The sequence below is a fragment of the Lissotriton helveticus genome, chromosome 12 (assembly GCF_964261635.1).
Source record: "Lissotriton helveticus chromosome 12, aLisHel1.1, whole genome shotgun sequence".
Classification (NCBI taxonomy): domain Eukaryota; kingdom Metazoa; phylum Chordata; class Amphibia; order Caudata; family Salamandridae; genus Lissotriton; species Lissotriton helveticus.
This window is the reverse complement of record NC_136073.1, coordinates 892071471-892099230: the sequence shown is the minus strand read 5'-3', so window position 1 is coordinate 892099230 and position 27760 is coordinate 892071471. Positions and strand designations below refer to the sequence as shown.

Here is a 27760-nt window from a genome sequence, read left to right as displayed (position 1 = left end):
TACATCAGTATTTAATATATGTATGTTGTATTTGGTAAAGCATGAGCCCAGATCAAAGGCAGTGGAGCAGTGTACAGAATCAAAGGTAAAGATACAGTCAGCAGGTGATTGCAGAGGTAGCTGAGTTCTGAAAGCAGAAGCGAACTGTTAATTCATCAGGAGATCGTGGTCTTTGACGAGGTGGGCCTTCAAGTCATTCCTAAGCTTGAGCATGGTTGTTCTGGTCAAGATGGATATGGAGATGGTGCCCCAGAGCCTGTGAGGATCTCTTATTCTTTCAAATATAAATGCTGTGTGTAACAGTGCAGTTATTGTCTACCCTTTGTGTTGTCTTGCATCCTGTTTTTAAGAGCTGGCAATGTTGATGGCGCTGGAAAGTGACTTGCAATGGTCATAAGGGTTTTTGCCCAGTGTCTCTCTTAGGCTATGACCTTGGCCTGGATTGGGCAAGTGCTTGGGATGAGGTGGGCATTCCCTAGCTCTGGGCAGCACTGGGTCTAGGTTGAGGTTCGCTGGATGTGGGTCTTGATAGCCTCAAATAGTTGCGTGTGGACATTTTGGCATCCAGATATTAGACCGTTTCAACGGGTTTTGAACATTTACTATCATTTGAGGAAGGGACTTTTGGTCCTGCTGTGCCTCCTTCACAGCATCTGCATAACCATATCTTGAATCATAATATTCGGGCGTGGCTTAGGAGCCAACCAAGATTGCAGCTCATTAGCGAAGCTCCGTCCCTCGTTTTCCGGACACCCCATTATCCGTCTTAATATCCGGTCCTGCTAATGTCGGCACAGTGGTGAAAACATAGCGGAAAATTCTGGGCCAGCAACGAGACGCGAATCTAGTGCAGAGCACAGACGAGACGCTAGATCGGAGGCCCAGCGGGGGAAGGCCTGCACAGCACCAGCCACTGAGGAGTGCCTAGCCGGAATCGGTGAAGACATCCAGAACAGCTGTGGCGAACTCCCGCCGTCCCAACGAGAGGCAGCAGGCAAGTAGAGGGAAGCTTACTGCGGACACTCCCCCCGCATCAACCCCCGTCGGCGAGACCAGCGAGGGTGGTACCCTCGGCGGGCCCTGCTGTGATACACACCGGGGGAGGTGCTGAGAATCAGCAGTGATCGAGGAGCGCACAGGGCCTTGCCTCAGTGGTCGGTGGAGGTCTATAGTGCGGGAGGGACTGTTCCGGCACCTGTATTGCCGAGCCATAGAGGAAGGAGGGGAATACGGCGCCACGAAGCAGTACACCCACAAAGGTAAACGTGAGCCTCTGACCTACGCCGGGAAGAAAACAGCCACGCCACCAAGAAACTAGATCGGCACGAGGAGGCCGCTACAGGCAGTAATAGAGGGAGGCGGCATTAAACGCACAGAAGGGAGAACACTGGCGCTTTTCCGACTGTTCCACAGACGAGGCAAAAACGAAGTTGAGTCTCCGCGATAACGGTGTGAGCAACCAGGATCGGGAACCGCTGCTAGAGGGACCAGATACACTGTGAGTTATAAGGCGCTTGCACAGGCCAACAACTTTACTCCTTGAAACCCTCTGTCTGCAATATCAAACTAGTCTCAAACCGATTTTCTTTAGAAGTGGGGTCCAGTGGAAGTGGCAAGCTCCATCTATCCGCGGGGCAGTTCAGAGGGGATATGCCATTGCAGGCACAGACTCGGGGCAAGTGGCCTTTTAATGCAAGGAAGATCCGAGGACAGAATAGAACGGACTGCCTCGTGAGGATCACCGAAGAAGTTCTATCAGACTGAGGTTGCACTGTAGGTGCCCGGTAGTGACGTGGACCTTGGGAGATACAACGAAGAAGTAGCTGAAGTGTGACCTAGTTAATCAGTCAGTGCAGGAAGACGGTGACAGTGAAGGCATTCCTGAGGCAGGAAAACATAAAGGGCTGCTGCATCACACATTTCCCAGATGAGGCCCAAGGGGCAGGCAGGGACTCAAACTAACAAAATGGACAAATATTATGGTCCTGGAACAAGCAACAGGTACCCAGGAACAGCGGACTAGGAACCAACAGAACCCTTCCTGAGTGCAATAACGGCAGCGATTGCGATCCTGAAAGGATCGATCGAACCCAAAATTGATGCAGTGACCGTAGATGTGAATCTTCTACAGGCGGGTCGTCATAAAATATCTGACAGTCGCCACAGCAGAGACAGAGGGAAAGCATGTACAGACCAGCACGAATTGCCTCGAGGAACAAGTATTGAACCTCACAAAACAACAAGAGATTATGGCAGCAAGGCTGGAAGACCAAGAAGGGAGAGCATGGAGAAATAATGTTAGAGTGGTGGGGGTCCCGGAAGGCGCAGAAGGGCAGAGGGTCTATTTATTTTTGGAAGACTTAATACTCCATCACCTGAGCCAAAAAGACTCTCCAACTATTTTACTATAGAACGTGCGCACAGAGCCCTGATCCCTAAGCCAAAACCGGGTGCACCACAACGATTATAGCACGGATCCTTAACTTTGGAGATAAGGACGCTATACTGAAAGCAGCACGTGCACATGGTGACCTCCACTACGACAATACAATAATTTAGTTCTTTCTAGACTTTACGCTACAGGTCCAAAGGCAAAGACGGACCTTCAAGGCTTTCCAGACGGAACTGCGAGGCAAAGAGATCAAATACATGATTGTTCCCAAAAAAGCTGAGAGTCATCGCAGAGGAGAAGACCTGGTACTTCAATATGGCAGAAGAGGCCTGGGAGTGGCTGGCGAACGGTGGGACATAACTCCCAGCGAGACAAAGGAGAGGAAGGCAGAATGATCAGCCAGTTGGCCCAGTGGAAGAAAGAACGCACACAGAAGACTAAGACTGATATGACAGGAAAGATTGGAACATTGAAAACTGCACATGGACAATGCTAACACCCGTGTTCAAGAGACAGTCGACGTGTTTGATCACTACCGTCAGTCATATCCTTTATGAACAAGGGGAAAGGTTAAACAACTGGGGGGTGATTGGTATCTAGAGGGTGGATATATCCAACAGATCATATGGTTATCAGCAGGATTGAAAGATTGAGGATGTATGGGTAAGCGTGACGGTACAATATACCATCAGGCACCGGCCTACACAATTTTAGTTCACAAAGTTAAAGGGGCGACAAGCGCTCTGCAAGTTCGGGAGGTGTGTGGTTAGTTAAGCCTGCCTAGCAGGGTATGGGGAGTTACATAGTTGGGGAATGTGGTATTGTTTCAGTCAGTATGAGACTGGTCATTGTTACAGAAATGTCAGGTTGCAAGACAATTAGTGTCTAGAGCAGGAGGTGGTGTTTGTGCCAGTTAACGGGCCAGCACAGAAATTAGCAACTCCCATAAGGAAGCTTCCACCTTAGGTGTGCGGAGTCAAAGGGGACACTAGGGAATTAATAATGTGAAAATCCGGGCATGGAATCTTAATGGGTTGGGCAACCGAATGAAGCGTACAACAGTCCTACAATACATAGGCACTCCCCTGGCCTAGTGTTACTGCAAGACACGCATCTGAAGGGCAACCAGTATAAGGCGCTAGACAGGTACAGATACAAATTGGTAGCTCGTGCAGGTTACACTGGGTCGAGAGAGGTGGGAATACTGATAAAGACCGTCCTTCCTTTGGCAGTAAAGAAAATATGGCATGACCCATTTAGGAGATAAGTGGCCCTCACCGGGACATGGTAAGGGAAGGTTCTAATCATTGTCTCGATCTATGTTCCGCCAGCTATCCACACAGACACATTGTTGGTATTGGATGCCCTGCTTGTTGATCTCCCATTGGGGAATCTTAATATTAGGTGGGGACATGAATGCGACCATGGAACCAGAAAGAGGCAGGAAGTCCAAAGTAACTTAGGGGAGGGTATACGAAACCACTGCAGGCGGAGGCCATGGGCCTGACAGACCTATGGCACCTACACAATCGCCAGAAAAGGCAATATACTTATTACTCAGCGGTGCACGGTAGCTACTCCTGCCTAGACCACATCCTGCCTAGACCATATCCTGACACATACAGTGCTGGGTTGTTTCGGAATGGGAACATTAAAGCACGTGGTATTTCAGACCTCTCTCCGGTGGAGATTTTCCAGGGTCTGCCGAGAACGACTGAATTATCACCCAGAATAGATCCCTGGGTTTTCAAGAATAAAGTTCTGGTAGACCAAATTAGAGGGAGGGTATAACTTTACTTCCTAGAAAACGAAGGGTCAGTGGACTCAGCATGCACATTATGGGAAGCATTTAAATCAGTGATATGTGGGTATGTACAAGCATTGCTCATGGGTGGGAAAAAAGAAAAAAAGATCCAGTGGGACACCTTGGAGAGAGAAATAGTTAAGCTGGAAGCAAAAATACTAGCAGGGGAAGAGTCTGACCCACCACTCCTACATCAAGTTAGGCTCAAGTGGCAGGAAATGAGAGATCTGGCGGAAGATGCGGCTAGATCTCTCGCATTAGCAACACAGAGTAGGTTATACGACCTCGTAGATAAAGCCAACAAAATGATCGGGTGGCAGGAAAAGAGGGTTAGAGAGAGGAACTGTGTGGTGTAAATACGAGACTCCAAGGGGGTAGAACAGACGACCTGGGACGGATTAGCGGATGCCGTTGCTGATTATTATGGGGGAATATACACCTCTACACCCACTAGAACAGGAGAAGGCTGTAGCGGGCTACTGGTAGACGTCCGGCTCCCTACATTGGCAGTTGGGGACAGAGAGGTCATGGAAAAAGACATCACAGTTGAGGAAATTGTAGGGGCTACATGGGACACACAGACCGGGAAGGCATCGGGGGTCCAACGGCCTATCGGCCGAATTGTATAAAGGCACGGCAGGGTGGTGGCTCGACATTTGCTGTGAATGTTTAAAGACACAAGGGAAAGGGGATTCTTACCAGCAGATCAGCGAACAACCATGATAGTGGTGATCACCAAGACTGGCAAACCTCCGGAAGAATGCAGCTCATACAAACCTATACCTTTGCTAAATTTGGAGGTTAAAATCCTAGCCGAGGTCTTAGTGAATCGTATCTGGGAAGCTGTTACGATTGTGGTACATCTAGGTCAGTCGGGCTTTATGCCGCACCTGATGACCAGACTAAACCGTAGGCGTCTATACGGGGTAATGCACTTGACTCAGTACCATCCGGAAGATGAAGCGTTGTTGCTCTTATTAGACGCAAGTATGGCGTTTGATTGCATTGAATGGCACTATTTGTTTGCAGTCTTGGAGAGATTTGGATTTGGCCCCACGATCTCGCTCATGGATTAAATTACTCCATACGAAACCAATGGCTAGGGTACGAGTGAATGGCTTGTTTTCCCGATTTTTTGACTTGCGCAGAGGGACGAGGCAGGGGTGCCCACTATCCCCCGTCCTATTTGCGTTGGCACTGGAGCCACTCATGGCATGGGTAAGAGTAAACACGTTGATTACTGGGATAAAGGGAGACGGGAACTGGGAGGAGCGTATATCATACGCCGACGACATTCTGCTATATGCCACTAGGCCCCGTTTCACAGTAAACAGGTTGTTGCAAGGAAAAGTCTTCTGAGGTAGGGTTTTTCGGATTAAGGGGAAATACTGGGCGCTCAGCTAATTGTAAGTCGCATGGTATAGGTCACAATTTGTTATGAAGTGGTGCAAGAGGGCGAGGGGATAAGCCCTATTACCCCTCCAAGGTTGTGTGTTGGAAGTCAACACACTGAGACACAAAAACAAAAATGCCACTGCACACAAAGTAATAGTATAGCAAAAGGTGTGTCCTTGGGGACACCAGAGCATTTCAGTCACAGCTACTAGAGGAAACAACAATGTCTTTCAAAGAAAATTTCGTTTAATATCCTTTATGGCCAGCCGACACGTGTTTCGTCGCAAAGGAATGTAATTTCCGCTACTCCTCAGGGCTTACGAAATGTATAGGCCACCTGTAAGGTCGCTAAGCCGGTGATACTTCCGACCCGGCTGGGCTCTAGACCAGGTATGGTATTGTGGTCCCAGGTGCAAGACACACGTCTCAAAATCTAAACAGAAAGAAGGAACTCGTATGCGAGTTTATGGTGGTCCTGTTTACTGGTGGTGTGTTCAGCGTAGGAGCCAGTATGGCTCTCCACAGATGTCTAATAGACCGTTAGGTCAGCAAGAAAATCGCGCGGTCCCGCAGGTTAGTAGGTTGATTCAGTCTTTTCGAGGAGCGAGTCAGCCCCGGTGTGGGGAGTCCGTCTTCATCTAGGTTCCGTGTGGACACCAGGGACACCAGGAACACGGTAACCGGCAACCCGCAGAAGCTAGATGAAGATGGACTCCCCATACCAGGGCTGTCATGCAACGGGAGTTGACTCGCTCCTGGAAAAGACTGAATCAACCTACTAACCTGCTTCCTTCACCACCACCAGTAGTACCGTGGGGTCATCAAGACAGATGAGCTATGAGAGAGTCTTTCACCACCTTAGTTATAGCACCCCCAGTAAAGGTCCTGGGCAAACCTTATACCTTAAGATGTGCAGCACTTCTCGCTTTGTCTTCTAATTCACTTCTTGGGCAATATTACCCACTTTTAAAATCAACTTAGTAGCACCACTTGTACGAAATCCTCCAAAACAGTTAGTAACCTTTCTTATCTGTAGCAGAGACCGCCTTCGCCACTACACTCAGGCGCTGTAATGCTTCCTAGCGCTGCCGTCAGTTCAATTCGATTCCTAAGGGATTCTGCAGTAGTCGAGTCGACAGTAATCCTCATCAGCAGCTGCTTTCTCTTTGAAAGTTTGAAGATAAAGAAGTCCAGCTTTGTCACTCCTGATTTGTTAACCTGGCATTTCATTTATCCAGCATCCCCATACCTTCCTCACTCGGCAAGCGACCACCCTAAGAAACAACCTCTGGGGTCCGCACTCCTTCGCCATTCCCTGGGGGAGGGGGTGGAAAAAGGCACAGCCAAACATCACTTGTTTGCGTACACTCATCTCACTGCGTCCCAGTGTGTTTCAGACACCTTTAAAACAACCTTCTGGCTGTGAAGTGGGAATAACCTCCATCACAGCTGCCTCTATGCTCTGCCACCCCCTCAGCACTCTTATTCCTTCATTGGCTGTCATTTCAGGCTTGCAACATCTCTTATCAAAATGAACCAACGCCGTGGACTTGGGATGGGCTGCAGCCATCACTGAATCCTGGTTTGACATACTGTACAAGATGGAGTACCATTAGGAGATCTACTTGCTATTTACCTGTCCAAGAGGCCAAGATTTGAAATTGCCAAATGTTTTCTTTAGACGCATTCCTCAGCGTCTTCTTTTTGGACTCTCCTGTGGTAGAAGGGAAGCAGTCTTTGGATTGAAACCTCTTTGGGAACCATCTGTATCCCAAGAATGGTGATCATCTTGAGACAGCCGTATACTTGTTTTCATCTTCTTGCTCTATTGTGCTTCATAAATAGTAACATTCATATTCACATAGAAAGGGATGTGTTTCCTTTCCTGGAACGAGTTTCATTCTTCAAGGCTCTTCTGTTGATTCTTATTTTTTTTCAAAGTACGGTGTTGGGTTAAGCTTCATAAACATAATATTTGTGCATGTTTCTCAGTATTTTGTCGTATATGGTCTTATTTTCCTCCTTCCTTTCTCCGTGTGTTTGGGTCTTCCTTTAGCTTTGTTTACTTTTCTCCTTCTTCCTTTGTCTTCAGTAGAGTTGTTAGTGCCTTTCACATTGACTCAATGCTTGGCTGCCGTTAAAGAGACTGGTGCTTGAGGGATAGACCTGGTTCTCCACATAGACCAGGATCTCACTGATGGGAACATGAGGCCATCTGCGGTTGATTAAGTTGATGCTGGAAGGTGCGCTCTCCACGTTGGAATTGATGAAGGGGAGTGATAGTAAGGCTTCCTTCAACGCTGCTCAGGGTACTCCTTTCCTGTGAATGCTCAGATCCTCTCCAAACAGTCGGTTTTGGTTTCTGGGAGCTTGGGTTTTCTCCCAACCCATCGTGCGACTCAAAATACCCCAAGATCATTTCTTTCTCTTAAAATGGGAAATTTGAGTTGATGTTGACTACCATTTTATGAAATATGATTGAAACCCTGTTGCAATAATTCTAACATTGTTTAATTACAGTTGATTCAGGTTGAACCACTTTAAATCCTGTTCTGTAATTAAAACATAGCAGGCCTCTGTTTCCAAAGCATCTGCCAGTCAGTGAGTTTCAGCTGCTCCTGGCGCAGGCTCCTGAGTACATTTGTCACCTCTCTCTGGGATCTCGTGACACAGCAGTGACTCCGTTGCAGCCGATTGGTGGACTGCGGGATTGTTGGATGACAATTGGTCACACATTTTCTACGCATGTCTAAAAATGCTGCCAGATGCAGTCACCTGGTGCTTTAATGTTTCTAAACCTACAGCACATGGACAATGCTGGCTTTCTTCTTGAGAATTCCCTTCAAGTTCTTCTGGAGAGGTTTTAAAGTAGGATGATCTGATCAATGTGTATGTCTATGTTAGACGTTTGACCACTGATTCGGTTCAGATTGATAAAAATCTGAGACCAATGACACATTCCTGGTGGCTTGCTTCAACTGTAGATTCCATGCAGCGCTGGGCAGTGATTCCCATGTGCCGAAGTGCTATTTCTATAACCTCAGCCCAGGCTGGTGTTTATGAAGCTATAGGATGGCGGTCAGACAGTTCTCAGCTTCTAAAAGATGCAGCTCAACAGTATCTGGTGCAGACCCTGGTGCATGATGTAAAATGGATCAGATGAGACTTCTCGTTACTGATGCGACTCTTGGATGTGGTTGTAGCCGTAGTGGGTGACGTGGAGTAGACAGCAGGGCGTTTAGCATCAGCTGTTCAGGCCGCGGTTCAAACATCCAGCGAATACCGGATCCCTGATGTCGCCATAAAAGAAAATGCAGTGGTAAAGGCCATTAGTACCTAGATGGCTCAACCACCGTGGGTTGAGAGAAATCGTTTTAATTAGATCCTGGCGAAGGTTTTGTGACTCCAACTTATTCTCACACAATTTCCTGCATATTACCTCACACAAAAGTTCTGAAATGACTCCATTATTTCATGTCCCATAATTTCGAGTCTGTTGGGGTAAAAGTCCTATCACTGGAAAACGGAGAATATATGATATTACCACGATTACAAGTTCCACGCATGGCATTACCACGCAAATTTTAGTTCGCAAGTGGCTTTACCACGCTGGAATTTGCAACGAAGGATTATACCACGCATTTTAACGTCCTTTAAGCACAAACGATAAAGATTAATTTCTTAGCTGACACCTTCCTGTCTTTCACCAGCAGCCCGTACTTCAATTCACCATCGAAACAAGCGTCAAAACACGTCTACCAAAACTAAAAAGGGACTGCTATTTTCACGTACACGGCACGTCTTTGGGGGAGGCACTTTCCTTTTTCTTCGGTGGTACTGAAGTTCGTTTTTTTAATTTAAGTAATCCGCTCCTTTGTTTGTTTTTTGGGGGGGGAGACCCCCCCAGCCCCTCTCCGAGCCCCCCCCCTGCCCCCCAAGCCCACGCCCCTCCCTGCCCCCCCACCCCCTGCCCCCCCAAGCCCACGCAGAACGACTTGAAGGAATACCACGTCTCCCCCCCAGCCCGTGGTAAAGACGTCGTGGAAGGCACCCTCGTTGTAAAGACGTTTGCGTGGTAAGTGTCACGTGGTAAACGTTATTAGTGGTAATGCCTTCGTGGTAAATGATGTTTCCCGAAAACGGAGTGATGTGAGGCGTTTTTCTCGACATTTGTGAACTTTACACCATGTTTTTTTAGCACGAAATGCATTCTCAAGCCCACAACGACGCGAGGACACATTTCACCAGATTTGCATATCAAGTAATTTTTCTGAAAATGTGCATAATCACTCAAAAGCAAATGACACTAGAGTCGCACGTTGATAGTATTAATGCAACAGCTGGTTTTGTATGTTTATGACTGTTTTCAGAAGCTACTCCTTGTAATCGGTGAACGAGCACCATACCTCAATAGTTGTACGTTTTTACTCTGCTGACTTGGATATAGTTAGGTGACCTTTTAGTTTAAACATATCATGATTTTCGTTCTTGCAGGATTCATACAATGGTGCCTCTTGTTGTTACTTTTCTCTAAGCTAAATAATTGTCCAGATCAGGCTTCTCCAGCGAGCAGCTGGTATCATTTCTATTATATGCTGCCCAGCTCACTAAATTAGAATCTTTTGCTTGATCAATTTATTATATGTATGCTAAAATGTTCAAGTGCGCCTGTGAAATGAAATTGTGTGTATTTTCACAACTCATAAGATGATGTTTGGAGAAGTATGGTTGAATTTCCAAAATATATTTAAAGCTGATATTTGAGTGCTAAATCGTGGTGCCTGGGGCTCTGCTGCTATGGCCGTTATTTATTACCCATGATGCACTAAGGTGACTGCTGCTGGTAATCTTGCATAACTGAAAGAAACAGGTTAGTGTTAGATTCCTTACCTTAGAATATCCCCAGGCGTCAGACTGGATCCGGAAAGTTTTGCGTAACAGTACCCTGCGCGTCGGTAGGTGTCGTCTGCGGCTCCGCGTCCGGCGTCGGCGTCGTTGGCGCTGGGATGACTTCATCGGAGTACTTAAACGCCGCCCTCGCGCGCTGACTTTAGTTCTACTTTTTTGCGCGCCGGCAAGCGCAGATCCGGAAAAAGCAGTGACCCGTAGTCTTTTTTGACTAAACTTTTTCGATCCTTTTTGATCATTTTTCGAGTCATTAGGACTCCAGGTGCCGATAGGGATGCCCGGGTTCAACCCCTTTGCCGATTACAGCCGACTGATGTCCGTTACCGATCCCCACCGTCGGTGTCTCTATTGCCTTGGGGCCGACCACAACGACAAGTCGTGCCCCGACTGCCGGGCTCTGAGGTCGAAGGCTAGGCCGGAGCGGTCCCGTAAGCGCCTCGAGATCCGGCAGTCTGCCCACGCCGCTCACGGTACCAGTCCAGGAGGGGGTTGAGGGACCGGTCGCGGGGCTACAGTCGTCGAAGCTCGGCGAGTCGTCACCATTCGGCAGGCTCCAAGTCCTCAGGTAAGAGGCACAAGAAGTCGAAGAGGCGACATCGCTCTTCTGACTCCCCCGCGACGCTCGCGTGATGCCCCCGGGGGTTCGGGCGACACCACCCACGCGGCTCCGCCGCAGGCGTCGCGGCCTGCTCCATACCCGCCGGTCCCTGGGCCGAACGCCGGAGAAGATCGATGCCTTCCTCATGGCCATGAGGTCGCTCTCTCCTCCGTCGGGTTCCGTGGCGCTTTCGGGCCCCGCGGTCCCGACTGGGACCCCAAGCGGGCCGGGTGCTTCGGCCCCGGCGCCGTCGGGTGCTCAGGGCCCCCCTGGATCCGGGTCACCGCTGGTCGACCTTACGACTCCGCCGGCGTCGACCCCTAGGGTGTCGCCCCCGGCGCAGTCCCCGCACTGCGCTGTCCCTGGTCCTTCCCTCGGTCCGGATCCTGCGTCGGACCAGCGTCACTCGACGCCGCATTCGACGCCGGCAGAAGAGCAATTCTTCTATGATTCGGCTCCATCCTTTGCCCCTGCATTCCAGGAGATGGAGGACGAGGGAGACTGGGAGGGACCTGGGGACCCTCTTGCACAGGAGTGTCAGTCAGTTCAGGACTTGACAGACGAGCTAGGGGAAGTCAGTGGTCTGGACACCTCGCCGAACACTGGTTTTGCCTCCCCTCCTACCGTTGCTACGGAGGAGGGGGCTGCTTATAGTGTGGTGCTGATGAGGGCGGCCAAGGCCTTGGCTCTTGAGCTCCCCGTTGCGACAGTGAGGTCTAACATCCTCACTGAGGTCCTTAAGCTGCAGGCAAGCTCTTCGGAGCCTCTACTGCCGTTTAATGAGACTCTCTCGGACATCCTGATGGGCACCTGGTCCAGGCCCGCTACAGGTCCCCCTGTAGATAGGAACGTCGCCAGGCGCCACCGCCCTGCTCCGGGCGACCCTAGTTTTTCTGTCCACCCACTCAACCCCCGAGAGCCTGGTTATCCAGGCCTCTACTTTCCAATCCGCATTCCCAATTGCACCTCCAGATCGGGAAACCAAAAGTTATGAACAATTCGGCAAGAAAATGTTCTCCTCCCTCAGTTTGGGGTTGCAGTCAGTCAACAACGCTTGCCTTGTGGGCCGTTACACCCACTCCTTGTGGGATACGGTTGCGGACGTGCTGCCGGAGTCCCCGGAGGGGGCCCGGGTGAAGCTCGCTCAAGCACTCGTGGAGGGACGAGACGCAGCGCGGTACTCCATTCGATGTGGGCTGGATACCACGGACCCACTAAGGGCGATTTCCACGTCTGTGGTGGTTCGCCGCCACGCCTGGCTGAGGTCTGCCAACTTTTCGGCTGATGTCCAGAATACCCTCATGGACATGCCGTTCGATGGCAGCCACCTCTTCGGTGGCAAGGCAGATAGTGCGCTTGAGCGCTTCAAGGACTCCAAGGCTATGGCCAAGTCCTTGGGCCTGTCGGGCCAGCGCCAGCAAACTTCTGCCTTTTGCTCCTTTCGTGGCCAAGGAAGGGACGCCCCCTCACGTCCTGCCAGCCAAGGGCCGCAGACTAACATGCAGTGCGGCGGCAGACGTGGTAACCGCCGTGGCGGTGCCAGGGGACAACGGCGAGGCCAGTCCACATCCACCCCCGCAGCATCTGCCTCAAAGCCTTCCTAGTCCGAGCTTTCAGGCCCATTTGACACCAGTGGGGGGCAAGGTTCGCCATCACCTCCTCCACTGGCGCACCACATATCGGACAGGTGGGAGCTGCAAATCGTCCAAAGGGGCTACTCCCTCCCCGTTGAGGCGACTCCTCCAGCCATGCCACCGCAGTACCACCGCGTGTCGGTGGATCACTTGCAACTTCTGCCAGCTGAAGTATCGGCCCTCTTGGGCAAGGGGGTCATCAAGTGCGTTCCTGGGCCAGAAGTAGGGTGTGGTTGCTATTCCCACTACTTTCTGGTTCCCAAGAAGGGCAAAGGGGGCCTTCGCCCTATCTTGGACCTGCGGAACCTCAACGGCTTCCTCCGGAAGGAGAAGTTCAAGATGCTGACTTTGGCTCAGGTCTTCCCTGCCCTGGACCCTGAAGACTGGATGGTGGCGTTGGACTTGCAGGACGCTTGTTTTCACATCCCCGACCTGCCGGCCCACAGGCGCTACTGGCGGTGGTCGCAGCTCATCTGCGCAGATTAGGGGTGTCAGTCTTCCCCTATCTCGACGACTGGTTGTTGAAGGCGGGCTTGTCCCAGACAGTCGTCAGCCACCTCCAGACTACGGCCGACCTCTTTCATCTGCTGGGGTTCTCCGTCAATGTGCCGAAGTCACACCTGTGTCCCTCTCGGAAGCTCCTCTTCATCGGAGCGGTTCTGGACTCGGCACAGTTTAGGGTTTATCCTCCTGAACAGCGGATTCGGGATATTCCCGCTCTGATTCCGATCTTTCAGCCTTTATCCTGAGTCTCGTTCTGGTTGACGCTGCGGCTTCTGGGGCTGATGGCCTCCTGCATCCTTCTGGTGCATCACGCCCGGTGGCGGATGCGGGCTCTGCAGTGGGACCTGAAGTTTCAGTGGGCCCAGCATCAGGGCAACCTGTCCGACCACGTCCTGATCTCGGAGGGCACTGCGAGACAGTTGCAGTGGTGGCTCACGGACCGCGATTGGGTCAGCGGCTGATCCCTCTCCCTACCCCAACCAGAGCACGTAGTCGTGACGGATGCGTCCCTCCTGGGCTGGGGGGGGGGCACATAGGAGAGTCGGAGATCAGAGGCCTCTGGTCTCCGGCAGAGTCCCGGCTCCACATTAACCTTCTGGAGCTGCAGGCGATCCGACTTGCACTGAAAGCATTCCTCCCCTCTGTCCGGGGAAGTGTAGTGCAGGTGTTCACGGACAACACCACCGCCATGTGGTACTTCAACAAACAGGGCGGGTGGGGTCGTGGACCCTGTGTCAAGAGGCTCTGCGCCTCTGGCAATGGCTGGAACATTAGGGCGTGACCCTGGTGGTTCATAACCTGGCAGGTTCCCTGAACACCAGGACAGACAAATTCAGCCGTCGGTGCATGATGGATCACGAATGGCGTCTTAACTCGGAAGTGGCTCAAGGTCTCTTTCAGCAGTGGGGAGAGCCTTGGTTAGATCTATTCGCCACAGAAGAGAACGCGCAATGTCGTCAGTTCTGCAAACAGGGATCCATCGACTAGGCACCAGGGATGGAGGGAGCTGCTCCTTAGGAAAGGGCTTGTGCCACCCCCAGTGTATTTAACTAGATCAGTATCTCTGCTCCCTCACCCCCGCCTCCCTACACATCTGCACCTCTGGCAACGGCAATTGTTTTTTATGTATGTGCACTGTTTGTCTACAGGAGGAGTTTGTGAATGCCCAACATGTATTTGCAAAGTGTTCCCTGGATCGTACATGTGGGTGGGACAATTCATTGTTTGACTTTGAGGATTTCCCTGGAAGAGAACAAGGATTACAGGTTAAAAATAAAGAAGTTTCCATGCAAGGGATTACTCTCCGCCAATGGTGAATGGCCTGGAAAAAATATTAAAGCACTGGGATTGAAATTGATTCCAGACCTCCAGGTTTACTCAGTAGTTTTAAGTGGAGGCTCATTGGCAGTTGCTGATTTATTCAGCCTTGTGCCTTTTGCTGTTGGTGGCCAGCACGTTCCCTAACTGATAGTGTTTTTCTCCTTTTAATTTGAATCTCCTGCTCCAGCGAGCACTTCTTGTTTATCGTGTCTATTTCGGTGTCATTAGCCAAGATGTATTATTTTTTTATATCTGGTTTCATAGTGGGGACTAGCTAGTTCCTCACAGACTTGTCTATTCAGAGACAATTAGAGTGTGTGCGACTGATGTTTGTGGAATAGCTGGAGTGATAGAAGCATAATTTGCAGTCGTAAGTGCCATTTTTCGAGTTTTACCAAGAGTATTGTTTGTTTCTTTCATCCCCATATTTGCATTCAATTGTTTGCGACTGAAATGCTGACATACTTTTTGTCTGGCTTGAAAGACACTTGCAATTTTCTTTATTTTTCTTCCCAGACCAGTGTAAGAAAGTGGGTTCTTTCTGGCATAGATACCGCCACTTTTTACCTGGTGTCAGTGTGTTTTGACTGTAGTTCACTGGGATTCTGCTAATCAGGGCCCCAGGGGCAGTGCTCTCTTCTCTAACTCTGGTAAGTACTTTGTACACCCCACAATTGGCATACTGGGGTACCATTATGAGTCCCGAGTATATGGTACTGAGGTACCCACGGCATTGGTACACCAGGGGACTCCCATGGGCTTCAGCATGTATTATGCCACCCATGAGAGCCTGTGCAACTGTCTGTAGAACTGCCATTGCAGTCTGCGTGAAATGGTGCTTGCACCTTTCACTTTGAATACAGGGGTTCTCTTATATCCCGGTACTGCAGTTTTAACCGATAAGTCACCCCTAAGGTAGGCCCTTCATTCCAAGCGCTGGGTGCATGGTTCTAAGTGTTTGGGTAATCCTGGATAAGCAGATGTACCCCTGCAATCCCAGGTCTCCATTCTCTGTGCTTTGTAAGTCCGGGAAAGCCATTATAAGACATGTAGTGGACACTGGCAAGTCAAAATATCCAACTACATAATGCCTGCCCTGAACCTGGCCATGTTTGATATCAAACATGTGGAATCATGCAACTACACCGATTCCAGTGGTAGTTGCATGATACCATGTACTGGGGAGGGCTCCTTAGAGGACCCCGGATACCTACCTGCGTAGGCTTATAGGGTCTGCCTGCCAGCCTGTCCAATCCTAGACAGTGTTCTGCCCCCTGCTGATTAGCTTAACCCGGGCAGAGAAAGGTGAAAAAAGAATTTACTGCGAAGGAGTGATGGGACCAGGTCTCCTTTAGAATTGGGTAGGGAGGGGTCACTTCCGGACACAACCAAACTACTTTGAAGGGCTAATTTGTTACCCTCCTTGCATAAACCAGTTTTGCCCAGTGCTGGAGTCCTTGGGTCCCGCTCTAGCATTAAACGACACACAGGACAGGGGGATCCACCACCCCCCCTCCCTGTACAGCTCCTTACTGAGGAGGTGCCTAGAGCTCCAAGTGGCCACTTGATTCTGCCATGTTGAATCTTGGCCCCTGGGAGCATTGGTCTGGCTACGACAGCTGAGTACCACAACCCTGACCTCCTCTTATAGGCGGGTCACCAGTGAAGAGGTCCTTCCCCCTTTTTAGGGTTACTTAATGGCTCTCCTCCGTATTGGTCCTTAGATTCGTCCCAACAACAACTTTAAGATCATGTGAAGACTGTCCAAAGAGTCTTCTGCTGGTGGACACTGGAACTCTGCTCTTCTTCCAGCCAGGACCAAAGACAAGACTGCCTTCAGTGGGAAGATTCCTGCTGCATCTTCGTCCCTGTGTTTCTTCAAGTTCTGCAACTCCATGGCTGAGCATCCTCTGAGTCACCAAGGACTCAGCCTGCATCCCAGACAGAAGGAATCTCCCTTGGAGTGAAAGAGTCACTTCCCTTCATCCGCAGGCACCTCTATGTCGACAACCAGTTTGCCGATTTTGTTGTCCTGTGGATGTAGCCCGGCTCTGCAACACAGGTGGTGGTTTGTTGGTTGAACTGTCTCCCTGTACACCGTGTCCGCTTTCTGTTCCCAAGGCTTGTTGGCTCTCTTCATGAAAGATCTTCAAGCTCTAAGAAGCCCCAGCTTCCAGCATTGCATAGCTCCAAGAATAACGTCCTGCCTGCATCGTGGGTCTTCACCTCCTGTGTGCTGCTGAGGCTTCCCTGCGACTCCCTGTACCTGCTGCCATAGAATTCTCAAGGGGGCTCCATCGATTCCTGCTGGCTCTCCTATGTGCAGAGGGCCGGCTGTGACTTACCCTTGCTGGGTTAGTCCCACAGACATTGCTGGCCTGCAGCATAGCATCTTCTCCTACAAACCGTTTCCGTTGGCCAAAGCTTGTTGGTGTTCCTGCCGGCCACTTACCTTCTTGCACTCGTCGACTGGTTAGGGACAGCTTGGAAGGCTCCTGTGCTTCTGCATCATTAGGGAGAGGTGTGGCGCCGCGGCCAGGGCGACTGACGCTGGAATCTGGGGACCACGGTTCGATCCCCGGCTCCGGCGGCAGGTTAGCCCAGCACCATGTGACTCTGGGCAATAGCTCGCTTAATCTTCCCGACGGCCTCCAGCGCCTAGATACCCTTACGGGTGATTGTGCGCTTTACAAATGTGGACTTTACAAATGTGGACTTTTACCTGGGCTCCACAGCCGCTGCTTCAACCTCGCTGTGCTACAGCAAGAACCTCCAACATGGGCTGGTATTGTGCTCCTGTGCCTCCTGGTCACCTCTGTGTGTTTTGGACTCTGTCCCCTCTGCTTTCAGGTTCTTCTCGTTTGGAATCCACTTCCTGGTTCCACCGGACTGGTCCATGAAACTCTGACTGCTGATCTTCCACAAATCTCCATTTGCGTCTATGGGCGATTCTGGAATCTCTTGATCCCTATGCACCTGGCCTCCCTGGTGTAGGTATCCTGGTTCCTGTGGGGTGGCTCCCCAACCTATTTTGATCCAAGGGGTTTCTTCGGGATCCTTTGAGAAGGGTCCTAGAACTATTAAATTCAAACCGCGACTTACCCTATGGACGTTTGAGCAAGAGTGATCACTTTGCCCCCGGGCGTCTTGGGGTCACCTTGAGTAGTTCTGTGTATCCACTGGGGTTCTCCATCCTTGGGTACTATTCCCATTTTGTTACTTGCCTTACATTCCACTATTTTAGTTTATGGTTTGGCTCCTGGTTGGGCCCTATGTCTTTTTCTATGCTACTTAACCTATTTCTTATGTGTAGTTGATATCTTCGGTTAGCAAACATACCAAGTTAGTCTCTAGTGTGTGTTAACAAATACAAAGTATTTTTATACTCCCCTGTTGTGGTTCTTTCTTGTTTGAAAATCTTACTGACTGACTATAGTGTTACATGCACTTGCTTTACACCCCTCCTGGATAAGCCTTAGCTGCTCTCCACGGCTACCCCATGAGCTCTGTTTTTCAGGGACCTAAACACCCTCACCAAGGATTTCCTGGACTCAGAACACAGTGCCTCACCATAGGTGGACTCTATATAATGTGCCAGCCAACTACAACTAGTTTATAAGTTTTCTGATTTTGCATATCTCTTTTACTGTGTGATAGTTTAATATTTGGAGGTTCTTTGGTCAGTTTCCACTTTGGGTTCATCAAATATCAGTTAATTGGACAGCTGTTCAGGTGTTGATCAGTGCAGTGCTGTAATGTTTGTTGGAGATAGTCAGGGGGCAGCTATGTCCCTCCTTATTCACCTTTATTGTTCGTGGGGTAGCTGAGGTAGCATCACTTGGATCCCCCGCTTTTGATGTAGTCTCATTGAGGAGTTGGGATATGACTTTATGTTCAGCCTCCTGCGTCATGATGTCTGGTGTGATGTTAACTTTAGTCTTCAGGACACTATGTTAAATCTGTTGGTTTGGTGGTTTGAGGTCTTGCCGCATGACATGTTCTATTCTCATCAAGGGGGCTCTGATATTTTTAATGATGTCCTTTGCTCTAGGTGACAAAGGAAGATATGGTTTTAAGTGTTCATGAAAAGATTGACAGCTTAGTTGAAAGATCAAACCAGATTTGTCTGAAATAGCGCTCGTGACCAGCAGCACTAGAAGTGTCAGCAGTGTCATCCACAACTGGTGTGTAAATAGTGCAGGGCTGTGACCAAGGTCCTTCATATCGACTAAAGCAGCTTGCTGCCCATAGTTGGTTGATGTCATCGGCTCTTATTTGTACTCTTTCCACTGTGCCTTCTGAGATGGACCCGTGAGCTGCTGAAGATGGTGGCTTCCATGAGGACATTCCCCGCACTTTTACTCTACTAGAAATTTGATTGGAGCCTAGGTTGTGGAATGGCAAAGGCCCCCAAGAATCCCTGATCTTATCTAGACTCCAGTGAGGATCATGGACACTTACCAGTGTGGAGGTCCTTGAAGTTTATTCTCCTTCTATGATTGATGTATCTATAATAAAGGGAGCGCGGCCCATTTAACGACCATTGGGTTTGGCCCATGTCAATAAGTATACGAGAAAAACATACTCCAGTATTCTCCTCATGTACTGCCTTTAAATGCTTGAGGACACTTCCTCTGTGCTACTGTGGAGTATGCCATAAGTATTGTTCATAGTCGCAAACATTGACACTTGAATCCTTATTTATGAAAATCAAGAGGCTACTGAATTGTAGATAAATCAATAAAAATATGAATATTTAATTTTATTTCAATGATCCTCGGTATCCGCGTGATGTGCCGAAAGTGTGAACCACTTGTCTAATAAAAGGTGTAAGTAGATAAATGCAAAGCATTTCAGCGCATATGTATCAAAGAAATTTAATTCAGTGAAACCGCTGATAAACGTCCATTTGTTAAAATCAGCAGTCTAATTATAGATATGTGGGGTACCAAAACTAGTCGTGCTCCTTGTGTGGTGTTCTTAATTGGAATTATCAGGATATTTAGCGGCCCAAGAGAGGGATTTATACATTCATCTCAAATAGTCCTTCCTTCCCCAAGGCATATTTTATCTCTCAGCCCCTCCTTTCCAGATTGTGTAGCGGTGACGTGTTTTGATCTTCTACCATTCCCAGGCATGAGGAGTGGCAGGGTAATTGGTGTCCTTTTCTTTGGAGTAGTATTGTGAAATAATAATCATCATTGAACTACGTATGCAAAGATGAAGGAAACTGGACTCAATCCCTTGTTGTGCATTGAGAACATACTTTCGTGTGAAGTGCATTTGTGTTCGAGGCATGTGGGCTGCTAAATTCATATCTATAGCATAAATCGCCGCCTAGTGTTGGGTTCGGATGATTGCACGTTGTTGTCCTGGAAGAGTCTTCGAAGTATCACGAGATAGGTGGCTCCTCCCCTGGACTACAGTGCGCATGGGCATCGACTCCATCCCCAGATTGTTTTTTTCCGCCATTGGGTTCGGATGTGATTTCGACATCTCCTGTTCGGAATCGATATAAAAAACTTTTCCAAGGCCAGAAGGCCTTCTTTTACCCCGTCGGTATTGTTCGCGTTCGGTCTCGTGTATACTCCAACTCGTCGAGTCGGATATCTGAGGAGTCTGGTGACTCTTCGGTCATCAAGGCCCAGTCGACGCAGCAAGACTTTCGACGGCATGGAACGGAGTCTGTTCAAGAACTGTCCCGTGTGTGGTTCGAAATACCCAGACATCGACGTGCACCCTGTGTGCAACAAGTGCTTGTCGCCGGACCACGACGAGGCCAGCTGTATGGCCTGTTCAAGATTTAGATCGAAGAAGACGATCAAGCTTCGGCGCGTGGCGCGCCTCGAGGCCCAGCGGTCGGCCCCGGCACCGGACGACATCTTCGAAAACCCTGAAGCGGACGAGCTGGAGCATCGCCTGCAAATTTCACCTACATCGGCGGAGGTCGAGCACGACTACGGAGCAGACGTCGAATGCCAAGACCTAGAGGAAAACGTCGATGAGGTAGGGGGCGACGACGAAGCATATGGGGCCATGGAAGATAGCTCGGAGGAAGAGCTATGCCCCGTTCGTACTCTTACAAAGGCTCAGGTCACGGGATCGCCACTCGGCCTTACCCACGACCTTACACCTTGATCCACGGCCCCGCCTTCCGGCCCGGCTACGGACACCTCAGCGGAGCCGCCATTAACTAAATCGAAACCGAAACTAACAACATCGGTGTCGACGAAAACAAAGATTGACGACGTGCCATCAAAACCAAAGATGTCTGCTCAGCCATCGACGCCGTCGTCTTGGGAGGCCTCCAAGCCTAAAAAGACTATCGACCAGGCAAAGGTGCCAAAAGTGGTCAAGGAACACAGCTCGAATAAAGTCGTCGAGCCGGTATCCAGCAAGGTGGTCGACTCGAAGTCAAAGACTATCGAGCCTACAGCGGGCAAGGCTACCGATCCAAAAGCCAAGAAGGCCGTCGAGACAAAGTCGGCAAAGGGCACCGAGCCGAAGTCTGGAGTCCCGACAACAAAGGCAAAGGCTGTCGATCCGAAACTGTCGGCGTCGACACCTGTGACCGTGGGAGCTGATCGTGGCGCTTCAGTCGGCGCCGCGCCTGCGCCTCAAGCGGCAAAACCAAAGTCAACGACGCTTAGTTCTTCCCCTGGAGGTGGACCGAGGTCATCGGTCGGGTCGACGAAACCATCCGCTTCCTTTACGAAGCAGGTCTCGGACTCCCTCAAGCGGATACGGAATAAGGAGTCGGCGTCGGAGCTGAAAACACCTTCAGCACCTAAGCCTTTGCCCCCACCGAAGAAGACTTCGATGCCGATCCTCTACACTCTACCGCCTAAGGTGGTGCCGAAGACCTTTTCACCACGGATGGTGACCAAGGACTCTGCAGTGTCGACGCAAACTCACCCGAGTGGAAGTTTAAGTCATCGACAACCTGAGCTAGAAGAGCAGTCGACGCATTTCATCGACGCCGACACTGGAAAACTCACGCTCTACAAGAGGAAAATCACTTCCCAGCCCCTGGAATCGTTTGTGATTCCTCTGAAGCGGAAGAGACCAGCACCAGAGGCACCAGTACTGGTTGAGCACCTTCCCCCACACCCTAGGAGGAGTGCAACACCTTCACCCACTTGCTCAGATGGGGGTGAGGGTGAGCAAGATGAGGAGTATAGTTTTCCTGCATACACAGACCCTGATGAGCAACAGGACTCGTGGATGGACACTGGTGATCAAGGGGACCAGCAGGCTGTCCATGACCCTCAGGTTTATAGTGTGAAAACGTCTCCCACTGAAGACGCTGCGGCATTTAATGCCTTGATTGAAAGGGCAGCTTTGAACCATAAGGTGGAAATGCATGCTGACCCTGTGGAAGTTGACTTTCTATTTGACACTTTCTCTGCTGCAGAAAAAACTGTGAAAACTCTTCCTATGCTAAAAGGGGTCCTGAAGCATGCCACGGACATTTTCAAGGAACCCACCAGAGCAAGGGTTGTCAACCCCAGGATAGAGAAGAAATACAGGGCTGCACCTCGGGACCCAACTTACATACGGGGCCAGTTGCCCTTAGACTCTTTGGTGGTCTCTAATGCCCGCAAAAGGGCGAATTCTCAAACAACGGGTGAAGCTCCTCCCCCGGACAAAGAGTCAAAAGTGCTGGAGGCATCTGGGAAGAGGGTGGCAGCTCAGGCAGCCAACATATGTCGCATCTCAAACACGCAAGCTCTGTTGGCCAGATACGATAGGGCACATTATGACACCCTAGAACAACTGTTGCAACACCTTCCAGACCAGTTTAAAGAGGGTGCGGAGATGCTTATACAAGAGGGCAAGCTCATCTCCAACGCTGCGATAAAATGTGCGCTCGACGTTGCGGACACGGCAGCGAGAGCAATCAACACTAGCGTGATGTTGAGGCGTCAAGCATGGCTCCGCATCTCAGGGTTCAAGCCAGAGATCCAGACTACTATCCTAAACCAGCCAGTTAATCCAGACAGGTTATTTGGCCCAGAGGTTGACACCACCCTCGAAAAAATCAAAAAAAGATACTGAGACGGCCAAATCCATGGGTGCTCTCCAGTCTCAGCAATTCAGAGGGAACACTTTTCGTCGCTCAGGCAATCGAGGTGTTACCAGAGGACACTTGGCACAGCAGACGCCATTCAATAAAGGTGGGGCGCAATCCTCGTACCCCAAGCAGGGTAGGGGAGGTTACCGTGGGAACAGCGCCAAGGGCAGAGGCAACAACAACTCCCGTTCCTCTGCCACCAACAAACAGTGACTCCCTGTCACTGCCCCCCCGACCATCCAACACCTGTCGGGGGGAGACTCCAGCAGTTCCTGCCAGTCTGGAAGTCCATCACCACAGACAGGTGGGTAAGGAAGCTTATCCAGTACGGCTATTGTTTGGAGTTAACGTCCACTCCACCCAACATACCACCAAAGCACCGTCCTATGTCAGCAGAGCATTTGCACTTATTGCAGCAGGAGGTACTCGTCATGCTGCAAAAAGGCGCAATAGAGCTTGTGCCAGTGGAGGAAGAAGGCACAGGGGTGTATTCCCTGTACTTCTTAATCCCAAAGGACGGCTCACTCAGACCCATTCTGGACCTCAGGCCTCTGAACCAGTACATTCTTTCAGAACACTTCCACATGTTGACACTGCAGCAGGTTCTTCCATTGCTAAACCAGGGAGACTTCCTAGCAACCTTGGACCTCAAGGATGCTTACTTTCACATACCACTCCATCCTTCCCACAGAAAGTACCTCAGGTTCACCATACAAAACAGGCATTACCAATTCAAGGTCCTACCCTTTGGAGTGACCACTGCCCCCAGGGTGTTCACGAAATGTCTGGCGACAGTGGCGGCGCACCTCAGGAGACAGAACATACATGTCTATCCTTACCTGGACGACTGGCTCGTGCAGGCCAAGTCTGCACTACAGTGCGCCGCAGACATGTCCCACACCATTCACCTCCTTCACAATCTGGGATTTTCTCTAAACTATCCAAAGTCGCACCTTCAGCCAGCCCACGTGCGGCACTATTTGGGCGCGACGATAAATACTCTGGCTGCCACAGCTCAGCCACACCCAGCGAGAGTCGACAACATCCAGTCGCTCATCCAGAGGTTCAGACCGCAACACTCCCTTCCAGCGAGAGTGTTCATGCAGTTGATAGGCATGATGGCCTCCTGCATCTTCATAGTTCTGCACGCACGGTTGCATATGCGTCAGCTCCAGGAGTGCTTGGCACATCAGTGGACTCCGGCTCAAGGACAGTTGAAAGACCTAGTGTTGGTGACCGGTCGGGCATACACCTCTCTGCATTGGTGGACTCCACACAACCTTTGCAAGGGCCGACCGTTCCAAGAGCCTGTGCCACAAATTGTCCTGACGACGGACGCATCTCTCCAAGGATGGGGAGCTCATGTGCTCCACTACACCGTGCAGGGGCTATGGACAACGCAGCAAAAGAGGATGCACATCAACTACCTAGAACTGATGGCAATCTTCATGGCACTCAAGTCCTTCAAAGTACATCTGTGCAACAAGGTCGTGTTGATCCGGACGGACAACATGACGGCCATGTACTACATCCAAAAGCAGGGAGGTACACACTCTCCACAGCTGTCTCATCTGGCTCAGAGCATGTGGAAGTGGGCCATTCAAAGGAACATCTTCCTCATGGCGGAACACCTCCCGGGCAAGGACAATCAGATGGCGGATCTGCTCAGCAGGTACAGCCACCAGATGCACGAGTGGGAGTTACATCCATCCGTGCTCCGCCCGTACTTTCAGCAGTGGGGTCATCCAGAGATAGACCTCTTTGCCACAAGGGAAAACGCAAAATGCCAAAGCTTTGCCGCCAGGTTCCCTCACCCACAGTCGCAGGGGAATGCGATATGGATGAACTGGTCAGGCAAATTTGCGTACGCTTTTCCCCCAGCACCTCTCATCCCGCTGGTGGCAAGAAAGCTAAAGCAACACTCGATGACGCTCATCCTGGTTGCTCCCACGTGGGCACGCCAACTATGGTACACCACGTTTCTAGAGCTCTCCGTGGTACCGCATCAAAGGCTGCGCCTCACACCCAGGCTTTTGACGCAGAACCATGGCGACATTCAGCATCCAGATCCGCAAAAGCTAAATCTGGCGATCTGGCTCCTGAGGTCTTAGAGTTTGACTACCTTAATTTGCCTCCCGAATGCATGGACATCATACGGGAGGCAAGAAAGCCCACTACCAAAGCCTGCTATGCAGCAAAATGGAAGCGGTTTGTTATCTACTGTACAGAACACAATATCAACCCGCTAGATGCATCCATCCCCAACAACATCTGCTATTTGTTACATCTTTACAAATGCAATCTAGCATACGCTTCCATTCGGATACACTTATCCGCCATAGCGGCTTACCTTGAAACAGGCAGCATCTCTCTGTTTTCAGAGTGCCTGCCATTAAAGCCTTCCTGGAAGGGTTGAAACGGGTCATCCCTCCCAGGACCCCGCCAGCTGCTGTATGGAACCTCAATGTGGTCCTCACCAGGTTGATGGGCCCACCTTTTGAGCCTCTACATTCCTGTGAGATTCAATTCTTGACATGGAAAGTGGCTTTTCTCATTGCCATCACGTCTCTTAGGCGTGTTAGTGAGCTACAGGCGCTCACGATACAAGAGCCATTTCTCCAAATTCATTCAAACAGGGTGGTGCTCCGCACAAACCCCAAGTCCCTTCCTAAGGTGGTGTCGCAGTTTCATGTCAATCAAACCATCGAACTGCCCACATTCTTTCCAAACCCTGACACTGTGGCAGAAAGAATGCTCCATACGCTTGACGTCAAAAGGGCGTTAATGTACTACATTTACAGAACGAAAGATTTTAGAAAAACACAACAGCTCTTTGTTGCCTTCTCAGCCCAGCACAAGGGCAACCCCATTTCCAAAGCAGGACTAGCCAGGTGGATCGTTAAGTGTATTCAGATTTGCTATCAGAAAGCTAAGCGCACTTTAACGGTCCCCCCCAGGGCACACTCCACACGCAAGTTGGGTGCCTCCATGGCATTCCTCGGTAACATTCCTTTGGAAGACATTTGTAGAGCAGCCACATGGTCTACACCACATACATTTACAAAACATTACTGTGTAGATGTGCATTCCAAAAAGCAGGCAGCTGTAGGACAGGCTGTTCTTAAAACACTCTTTCAAACTTCTGCAGCTGGCACGGGCGGCCGCCATTAATGGAGGGACTGCTATGTATTCTATGCTATAGATATGAATTTAGTAGCCCACATGCCTCGAACTGAATATGCTACTTAACAGTATGCATCTGTTCTTGGCATGTAGGGCTGCTAACATTCATATCGCCCGCCCTCCTCCCCGGCGCCCGTAGCGGCTGCAGACTTTTCTTGCATTCAATCATTAGCATGGACATCGCTTACGCTATTACACTCCATCTTTGCCACAATGGCTAAAAACAATCTGGGGATGGAGTCGATGCCCATGCGCACTGTAGTCCAGGGGAGGAGCCACCTATCTCGTGATACTTCGAAGACTCTTCCAGGACAACAACGTGCAATCATCCGAACCCAACACTAGGCGGCGATCTATGCTATAGATATGAATGTCAGCAGCCCTACATGCCAAGAACAGATGCATACTGGTAAGTAGCATATTCATTCTTATCTTCTGTCAAAAGGAAACACCAGCGTATTTAACACAATACTATCCAACGGGTGCTCAGTAGACTGAGTAAAGACATTGGTAACCTTTGAATACCTCATGCCTTTTTTTCCTTCTTGTGCTTCTTATTGAAAATGAGATTAGGTTGACCTTTTAAAAATTGAAACCATATTAAGTCTAGCTCAGCAGAAACAAATCTTATTTTTCATCTGCATACGTAGTGCTCTTTTTAGTCCAGTCTTCACTGTGCACAGCTGGTCTGGTTATTGGTGGCAAATGCTTCTGCACAAACTCATCAAGCTTTAAACAAATACTGTAATCATCATTTACACAACTAGACCTATCTTGAATCTCTAGTTCACTTGCAGTAGAATCTACCTCCAGTCTACATATAAGACATCATCTCATCAAGGGTGCTACCTCCATGGGTGCCCTCTACCTCCCTTCTTACCAATCACGAGGAGAACTGCAAGAACCCAGTTGTACCCTAGGGCTGTGGAGCACCTGGGTATCCACGATGGATCCATTGCAGCGCGTAGTAACAACTCACCATAATTCTTTACTTGTCAGTGACTCAACACGTTCTACCTTTGACCCATTCGACTGCACTTTGTTAAATACAAAATACATATTGAAATTCATCCCTTGGCCAGTTTACTACTGTAGAGCCATCCAAGTGGCAACATGACTAACACAGATCTCCAAACATGTCATACATAAACAAGGTTTTCTTTTTCGTACCCCATGTAAAATGTGCAGCGTGTAAAGTATCTTAAAACCAGTGGCGTAACGAAACTTGAGGGGGCCCCCCTGCAAAACTCATGGAGGGGGCCCCCCCAGCAGCCTGGCCCACCACCTACAGTATATCATCTCGACATCTCGGTCCATCAATTCCTCAGGTTAAACTCACAAGTGATAGAAGTACCGCGTTTATCACAGATAGGTATATATACACATTGCTCCTCGTAGAATGTTCTAAGGCATTTGATAAAGGAAGCTCTAAGTTTTGGAAGGTGAATGGCCAAACTGCCGGAATGTCTTCCAAGAATAACTAATACATGACTGAGACATAAGTGAGAAATGAGAGCACAGCAAACATTATATCAGCCAAGCTTAAAGTCACATTAAAGACTTTAGAATGTCACTGATTACGTAAAATAGGATTTAGTACGAAAATGATCAACTACAGTAGATAAACAAATTCAATCGGTAAGTGAATTAAGGAAACATTGCCTATTACAGGGATCATGATGTTCATCAATATATACTGACTCCGTTAGAGCCCCAATGTGACATTAGACAATCACCAGTAGAAATACTAAAATCTAGAATAAAGCAGCCAAATTACCGGCAATTCACAACCAAAACCTGTACCCGCACCAATGGGACAGTGATAGCAGTTCGAATCCACAGCTACTTCACATTTAAAGGGACACCTCCTGCTTCACCCCTTCAAGCACTTTCATTGGCAATTAGCCGGGTTTGGTGGCTCAGTGGACTAACGCTTCCACTGCAGGGG

At 49.7% G+C, this 27760-nt stretch overlaps 1 protein-coding gene across 1 annotated transcript in view; it reads left to right on the top strand.

The window, feature by feature from the left end:
- The window catches only part of AGFG2 (ArfGAP with FG repeats 2), a 564405-nt gene that overhangs the window by 477280 nt on the left and 59365 nt on the right, over positions 1–27760 (top strand). The window lies entirely within an intron of this gene.